A 9,123-nucleotide genomic window follows, 5' to 3' on the forward strand; every position below is an offset into this window, starting at 1 on the left:
GTGCATTTGAATTTTACACATTGTATAGTTGCATCGATCAGTATGACTTAAAAACTGGAATTACGTCTCAAATGCCAAGTAATTTTTAATTAATTCAATTCAATTCAATTCAATTTATTTTCATATTTCTCAATGAAGAAATGTACATCACTAATAAAAACATAGTGGATCATAAAATCGGGCTTTGATGCACAGTAAATTAATGTAAGCATGTAAAACATAGCGGTCAATCATTGTGTGTTTGGTTCTATGACGTATAACGCTATAAGAAATATGATGGAACCTACACGTAGATCCCAAATTCTGAACGGTGTAAAGCCTGGAGCACGGATGCAACGTAGGACCAAAATAAAGAAAAACAAAAATGAAAGGCAAAAATACATGGGACACTAACAGAATCTTGTCAATACAAATCATCTTATAATTCGAACAAAGACGATTTGAACATGTTGCTGCATGCCAATCTTGTTCTCATGTATCCTTTAAAAGAAAATTCAAAGCTGCTTTCCCTAGTATCTTAAAGGGACTGGGGATGAGTGTTGGAACCCAAAATGCAAAAGTGCTATTTCATGAAGTGAAACAGGCAAAAACAAGGACCAATGTCTATGAAAGGACTAAGCAATGAAAAAGAATCGATGAAAAATACGGCATTATGAAGATATCTATGATTTTTTGAAGAGCGTTACATGTAACGCTTGTCAAAATCACGGGGGGTCGGCTTAGAGGCTCTCCGTTCAAGTGTTGTTTTTGCCTCCCTCTTTTGTCCGATTTTGGCACAGCGTTAATGTATTGCCTTCTCCTCGGCGAAAAGCAAGCCCAAGATATCGCCCCTATTGCGAGGCGAAACCCGGGTGCCTGTTCACTGGCTAGCGAGCGTTATCGGTGCATTTCCCGGGATCCGCCCGGCAGCTTGTAGCTGGCACGGGTCCGCTTGAACTCTGATCTGCTGGCTGCGTATAAATACCATCCACACTATTCGAAACAATGGAGCCGCAGGTGGAGAGCGAGAGATCTGTCTCCAAGAAGAGGAAGACCATGAAAACCAGTGACAGAGTATGGAGATGGTGACAGAAAAATAAAATGTAGTGTCCCAATTCCCCTCAAGACACTAGAAGATAAGGGGCTGAACGACAGAGATGTCATTTCACTTCGGCTGGATCGGTAATAAATTTGTGAAACTCGGAAGACCTCATAGTCATACTAGTTCAGTGTGAGTAGGACCTATAACAACTGTTACAGTGTTTAGTGTTGTTAGTGTAACATTAATTGATAGAGATGTCACTTAGAGGATCTACACACACTATTGGCCTACTATTTAGTAATACTGATAGTAGGCCTAGATTAGTAATTTTGTTAGGTGTCCTATGCCACACCCTAACATTTTTCTATTAACCAGTTAAACTAAAAGATATACTTGTAGGCCTATCAGAGTTTGCCTGAGATTTTTAATACTCACATATGTGGAGAAAGGCTACATGCAGATTCACAAAAAGGTGTATTCAGAATGCGATTGAGGTATGGTAGGTATCTTAGACCTATGTATTTTGAGACCCATAATTTAATGACATGAAAGTAGAATAGGGCAACATAATCCAGTAGATATACGGTAAAATAGGAATTCGCGTATTATCTACATGCAAAACACTTTATTAGCGTGCCATTTCTTAATGTGAACAGCGATTTATGTGTAATTAATAGAGAAGCACATTTCAAAAAGGAGAAATGTTGAGCCAAATTTGGGATGTCATTCATAGGCAAAAAAATTTCCAGTTATGGTAACTACACTTGTATACACAGCCCAGTCGCTGTACGTACGTAGCGACAGGATTCGCACAGTGTACTTACAGCGTGTGGTCGGGCTACAGCTATAATGGCAGAGAAAAAAGGCCTCGGACTAGGAGTGGTAGACGCTGTAAGTACGGTACGCTGTGCGAATCCTGTCGCTATGTACCCGTACCTTGTACCTACGTACAGCAACTGGGCTGTGTATAGTTACCATAAGTTAACATGGAAATTTTTTTGCCTATGAATGACATCCCAAATTTGGCTCAACATTTCTCCTTTTTGAAATGTGCTTCTCTATTACACATAAATCGCTGTTCACAGTAAGAAATGGCACGCTATTTGTGTTTTGCATGTAAATACGCGAATTCCTATTTTACCGTATTCTGGATTATGTTGCCCTATTCTACCTTCATGTCAAATTATGGGTCTCAAAATGTCGAAATAAGAAAGTTACGACACTCATCAGAACTGACGTTTGTTACAAATTGGCGATAGGCGAGAAATCCAATTTTACGAAACGACACTGAATGAATGAAAGTGTCAGCGAATCTGGTAACTCTCGGTTTTTACAAAATACTTTGTGGAGACTCAACTGTGTACCGTATATGTTGTCATCACAGCTATGATCGGACCAAAAACGTGAATTCACATGTTTGGTAAGGTACCAGTACCTTGTTATTGTCTCCGGTACACATGGCATTGCAAAAATGTTGATTGAAGTGTATCTATTGTGCGTACATACATAAGTGGCTAATGGCGTATATGCATTGTAGCGCAGTTCACTCAGTCTCTATAGTGTAGTGGTTAATGGTGTATGCTTTGTAGCACAGTAGGTGCTAATTGTTGAGAAAGGTCTGTCAGATATTATTGTGGGTATCTTTTGTAGAGCAACAGCCAGCATCGCATTCAAGGACCATCCTGACTAGGCAGCTCAGTGAAGCCAGTGACAGCCCCTCTGGTCAGTTGAGACCAGCCCTCCCAGCTACCCAGCTTGATGAAGCCAGTGAAATTCCCTCTCGTCAGTTTTGACCAGCTACCCAGCTCGGTGAAGCCAGTGACATCCCCTCTCATCAATTGAGACCAGCCCTCCTAGCTAACCAGCTTGATGAAGCCAGTGACATTCCCTCTCGTCAGTTTCGACCAGCTAGCGTATACCCGGCTTGGTGAAGCCAGTGATGTCCCCCCTCATCAGTCAAGACCAGCCCTCCCAGCTTGATGAAGCCAGTGACATCCCCTCTTGCCCATTGAGACCAGCCCTTCCGTTGGTACAAAAGGTTTGTACAAACTAACTTTAATTACCTGGGTACCTGGTACTTTTTTAATACACCTAGATCCAACAACTGTTTTGAACCTGCAAATGAAAGTTAATGTTGATATTTAGTACACAAAACATCAATAAATTGAATAGATAACTCTGTGTTCTCAAACGATGCTGTTCTTATTCTTGCTGTAATTTAACTTATAACATTTTTTTTTTAAACCCAAAGCTGTGGTAGTGGTTAATAAGATTATAGTTGTCTTGATCATTACTTTTAGGGTTACAAGTTACATAGTTTGTACATTGCAGCCACATATAGGCCTACTATATGATTGTATGTGGAATTATACAGACCCCCAAATCCCTTGCATGTGGCTGGATTGAAAGACATCATAGGCCCGATATGAGGTTGTATACACAACATATAAATAAATAGGGCCTACTTTGTAGATGGGTAATTCCATGAAGTTGGGGCAGTGTCCATGTATGTAGCATCGTGATATTGACAAAATACATGTCAGCATAACTCAATATCAATTATGCTATACATTTATTGTTTGTAGGCTTTACATTTGCATTGAGGCCACACATTTTCCTGGAAATTTTGTGCCATTCAGACTCAATTTTAATGAAGTTATTAAACAATATGTAACACTGTGTCCTGGAGCATCGTGACGTGTCCACGTAGCATCGTGATATTTAAAAATTTGGTCCAAAGAGACAAATTATGGCAATGAGCTTGACCAAAATTTGATGCAATATGCATATTTACAAGGTATGAATAAGATAGCTAAATATCTCAAATTTCCTGTACACAGTTTCAATTTTAAAAGAAAATTACAAAATGTATCACGATGCTATGCGGTGTCCTTTTTTGTGTAAAACTGTGGAAAGGAGAGTTAAGATATTTAGCTATCTGACTAATCTAGTAATTATGCATATTATATCAAATTTGGGTCAAGCTAATTTCCTTAATTTGTCTTTTAGGACCAAATGTTTACTATCACGATGCTACATGGACACGTCACGATGCTACAGGACACCATTACATATCGTTTTAATAATTTCATCAAAATTGAGTCGGAATGGCACAAAATTTCCAGGAAAATGTATGGTCTCAATACAACTGCAAAGCCTATAAACAATACATGTATAGCATAATTAGTATTGAGTTATGCTAAAATGTCACACTTCGTGCCCCAACTTCACAGAATTACCCAGATGCACAATGAGAGGCTGAGGTCATCCCGACGTCATGTGCAGTGTCAACTCATCAAAAATTTGGCTAGGGTCTCTGTAGGTCTTATTTTCCTTTTTATGCCTCCGCCACGAAGTGGTGCCGGAGGCATTATGTTTTCGGGTTGTCCGTCCGTCCGTCCGTCCTTCCGTCCGTCCGTCCGTCCTTCCGTCCTTCCGTCCGTCCGTCCGTCTTTCCGTCCGTCCGTAATGAATTTTGTGGACAAGGTAACTATCAAAACCTGTTGAGGTATCCTAATGAAACTTGGCATGTATGTGTATTAGGGGGTGAAGTTGTGCCTATCAACTTTTGGGTGCACGTGCTCAAGGTCAAAGGTCAAAAGGTCAAGGTCAAATACATAAAATTTCACTATTTCCACCATATCTATGCAATGCCAGAAGATATTTTCTTGAAACTTAGTGTATACATGTATTACCCAATTTAGATTCTCTGGTGAAAGTTTGGGTCATGAGGTCAAAGGTCAAAGGTCAAAAGGTCGAGTAAAAGTATTAAAACTTCTTTTTTTTCTCTCTGTAAATTGGAAAATTGTTCAAGGTATCTTCATGGAACATAGTATATACATGTACTGACTGGCAGTGATTATCTAGAGAATGTAGGGTTCATGGGGTCAAAGGTCAGGGGTCAAAGGTCAAGTGCAGCACATCAAAATTTTACTATTTCCCTCATGTTCATGCAATGCCAGCAGGATTATTATTTTTTTTTACACTTGGTGTATGCGTGTGTAACCTAATAGAAATTCTCTGGAGAGTTTTTTTTTTCTTTTTCTTTTTTTTTTGCCTCAAAGGTCAAAATGTCAAAGATCAAGTGAAAGTGCTGAACTAACTTTTCCTCCATATCTCAGAAGTGGCTCAGTTTATTGTGAAACTTACTGCATATTTATGCATGTTCTACCTGAAAGTGATTACTAGTATCTTATGAATTTTAGGGTCAAAGGCCAGATGAACATGGTAACAATTTACTATCCAGTACAGAAATTGCACTTTTTCTCCATACCGGTACCATGAAAATTACTCAATGCATAAATGTATGAATGGGTCAAAGTCAAGTTAAAGTCCTTAAATCCCCAAATACATGCTCTCCTATTCATCCAATTAAACCAAGGTCAAGGAAGGTGAACATTCAACACATTTGTGACAAAGTTGTCATTTCAATATTTTGCCAGTTTTGTGAAAATGTAATCACACATTGTCCACATGTACTATCTAGACCTATTAGGAAAATCATGCATTATGGCGGAGGCATACCAGTCGCCATAGCGACATTTCTAGTTGCTATTTAAGTTCTACAGTAGACAGTCTATTTCTAACATATTTCATGGAGTTTTCTCTGTTGCATGTATGTGAGCACTACAAGATAAAGCTACCTGGTAGACTCTACACTGAAATACATGGGATAGCAAGTTCTGTGACTAAATTTACTGATTGGTGAAGAACTAACGGGACTATCCTAATTGTAAGTCCGTGTTAATGCCTTTCATTGTGTCTGATATACAGATGAACTCCAGTCCAGATGCCCCTGTGAAATGGAAAAAGGACAAGTTCATGAATGCCGTTGCCTTCTCCAATTAGTTGTGGAGGAAAATGCTACTCTGAGGAAAGGACTTGGGTCAAATTGAAGTGGATCAAAACCTGGTGAGAGTGCTGACAGATATTGATTTTATCAGAGCCTGGGCAGATGTAAGGAGATAACAGGTTACTGTAAAAGTGGATATTTTAGCGCGACTAATTTTTTGCGGTCGGCGGGGTAAGAAGAGCTTCGCATGTTTATAGTTCCGCGGAATCAAGACATCAACTACTTGAACAAATGGCGAGCAAAAATATTCGCATGCTTTTATTTTCGCGCTAGTTTCGGCTTACGCGAAATGCGTGAAAATTTCAACCAACACCGCAAGAAATTTCCACTTTTACAGTAGATGATGAAGACGTCCCTTTGGCATGCATATTAGGGAATTTTTATGTAAATATCATAAATAAAATGAGCTATTTTCATTGGACTTTCAGCATATAACATAATTGCTTTCATCAGTACTAAACTTGTCATTGCTTGAATGATAGTCTTTAAAGAGAATATTTACTATGTGTATTACTGAATAGTTAATTGAGTCTATATGAGTAGTAAAATAATTTTTCATTGTAAATGTGTAGTAGTTACTTTATTACCAACATTCAGTCATTAGATGAGAGATCAATAGAATGTGCTTGTTGGCCTCTATTGCAGTGGAACAGCTAGCATCACATCCAAGTGCCATCACAGATATCCAGGTTGTTGAAGCCAGTGACACCCCCTCTCGCCAAATAAGACTGCCTCTTCTAGGCTACGCAGCTCGGTGAGACCTGTGACATCCATCTCGCCAGTGGAAACCAGCCCTCTCTGCCACCAAGCTCAGTGAATCCAGTGACATCCCCTCTCATCAATCAGAACCAGCCCTCCCAACTACTTAGCTCCATGAAGCCAGTGACATCCCCTCTCATGTTCTTCTTTGTGGCTGGCAAATGTTTGAAAACTGAACTTGGATGACTTCAATATCATAATTATGTTGAGTGCATCCAAGTGATGGCAATGATAATAGCTCTGACACCAGTTCTTCCTGTAGGCCTACTGTCAATTTATGCCTTCATTGTGTATTATAGCAAAAGACATGTTAGTAATGAAAAAGCTGCACCTTTGTACCAGGATTGTTGGGGATTCTGATAAATGCGCATTGAACATGAATAACATCAATTCCAATCATAGACTACATTCATGTGATGGCAGTGATAACTGATATGACACTACATTTATATCTCTGAACTCTCTATTTCTGTCTTTCCTGTGAGGTAACAACAAACATGTTAGTACTCAAATGTGTGAATCAGAATGAAACAGTGAATTGATTGCCTGGAAAATTTGTTCTTGCCCCATGTAGCAAGTAGGGAAAATAAATCCTGTAAACTCCTAAACTGCATGTGCGTTAAACTGTTACTGGAAACTGAAAGGGCTGCAATATCCAGGCACAAAGTGTTTTGTCCTTTTTTAGCTCACCTGAGCCGAAGGCTCAAGTGAGCTATTGCGATCGCTCTTCGTCCGGCGTCCGTCGTGCGTCTTCCGTCGTCCGTCGTGCGTAAACTTTTTACATTTTCATCTTCTTCTCGAGAACCCCATGACCGATTTTCACCAAACTTGGCAGGTAGCATCCCTAGGGGGATAGGATCTCAATTTGTTCAAATGGGCACCATGGCCCACCTGGGGGGCCCCAGGGGGGCCCAAACACCCTAAAATTAAGGAATCTTTAAAAATCTTCTTCTCTAGAACCAGAAGTGATAGGGCTTAATTGATACTATGAGTAAGTACATTGATGACTGTAGTTTCAAGTTTGTTCATGGGGGAATCAGGGGTGCCCCCCTTGGGACCCAGGGGAGGGGGGTGGGGAGGAGTCCTAATGGGGCCTAAATTGTACATTTTCATCTTCACTTTGAGATCGCCATATCTGATTTTCACCAAACTTGGTAGGTAGCATCCCTAGGGGGATAGGATCTCAATTTGTTCAAATGGGCACCATTGCCCACCTGGGGGTCCCTAGGGGGCCAAACCCCCTAAAATTAAGGAACCTTTAAAAATCTTCTCTAGAACCAGAAATGATAGGGCTAAGATGATACTATGAGTTAGTACATTGATGACTGTAGTTTCAAGTTTTTTTCATGGGGTTGGCGGATTCATTCCCCCCCCCCCCCCCCCCCCCCCCCCCCCCACGCCCTTAGGACCCAGGAGAGGGCTGGGGAGAAGTCCAACACTTGTAATGGAGCCTGAATTGTACATGTTCATCTTCTTCTTGAAAACCTCAAGATGAATTTTGACCAAACTTAGCAGGTAGCATCCCTAGGGGGATAGAATCTCAATTCCTTCAAATGGGCACCATGTCCCTCTTGGGGGCCCCCTAGGGGGCCCACCCCCCCCCCCCCCCCCCCCCACATTGAGGAATATTTAAAATCTTCTGCTCTAGAACCAGAAATGATAAAGCAAAGTTAATACCATGAGTTTGAACATTGATGACTTTAGTTCCAAGTTTGTTAATTGCAGATTCAGATCCAGGACTGCCTGCCCCCTCCCCCCCCCCCCCCCCCCGAGTTGAGGGGGGGGGGGGGGGGGGGAGGGATCCATATGCAGACCTAAAGTTTCCAATGTTCTCAGGTAAGAGTGTGCAAGAATGCATGGAAGGTGAAATTGCGATACTCAGGTGAGCGCGTGACCCGCGGGTCTCTTGTTTTTCATTTGGTCTTTTTTCCCCCTGTGTTTCCCAGGTGTTTCAGAGGTGAAAAACTACAATTACTCCGTTACGATAAAATATTGCATCAGTGTTTTAAAGTGAACTTAAGCAGGGCTGTCATGCACAACAGTGTACATCACTGAAGGGCCTTTCACACATTTCATTATTGCTCTAACTATTATTATTATTACTACTACTACTATTGTTGTTGTTGCTAATTTTTTATTACTATCATCATCTTCATAATGATTATTATCCTCATCATTTATGTGATCACTGATATCATGCCATGTGTTACATTCAAGTGGCACAGCAGGTCCTACACAGTAGCATTGTCCATCAGCATTTTGGAAGACACTTTTTCAGCACAAAATTTTGTGATAACTCTATCAAATCACATTATTATGAGGACAATATTTTTGTGGTAAATGGAGTTTGTGCCCTTGTAATATTCATTGCATCTATATTTTGTGGCCAAAAAAAAAAAAGTATGAATTTTGATAAACAAATGTGTTGGAAGTGCTTCAAACAAGATGTTCAGTTTTCATTCACATAGATATAAAAATACATTGTAATATA

At 40.3% G+C, this 9,123-nt stretch overlaps 1 long non-coding RNA gene across 2 annotated transcripts; it reads left to right on the plus strand.

Moving 5' to 3' along the window:
* Positions 1-516: 516 nt before the first annotated feature.
* LOC139734036 (uncharacterized) lies at positions 517-7,970 on the plus strand. Of its 2 annotated transcripts, none has more exons than XR_011711131.1 (4): positions 517-1,210; positions 2,672-3,059; positions 5,795-5,932; positions 6,519-7,970. It is a non-coding gene; the product is annotated as an uncharacterized lncRNA (long non-coding RNA). The 2 variants fall into 2 exon arrangements; XR_011711130.1 differs by having other exon boundaries at positions 517-1,161; positions 6,519-7,969.
* Positions 7,971-9,123: the final 1,153 nt, after the last annotated feature.

This window comes from Diadema antillarum, unplaced genomic scaffold, assembly GCF_040938485.1.
Source record: "Diadema antillarum isolate AM-2024a unplaced genomic scaffold, OU_Dant_1.0 seq00000507_RagTag, whole genome shotgun sequence".
NCBI classification, from domain to species: Eukaryota; Metazoa; Echinodermata; class Echinoidea; order Diadematoida; family Diadematidae; genus Diadema; species Diadema antillarum.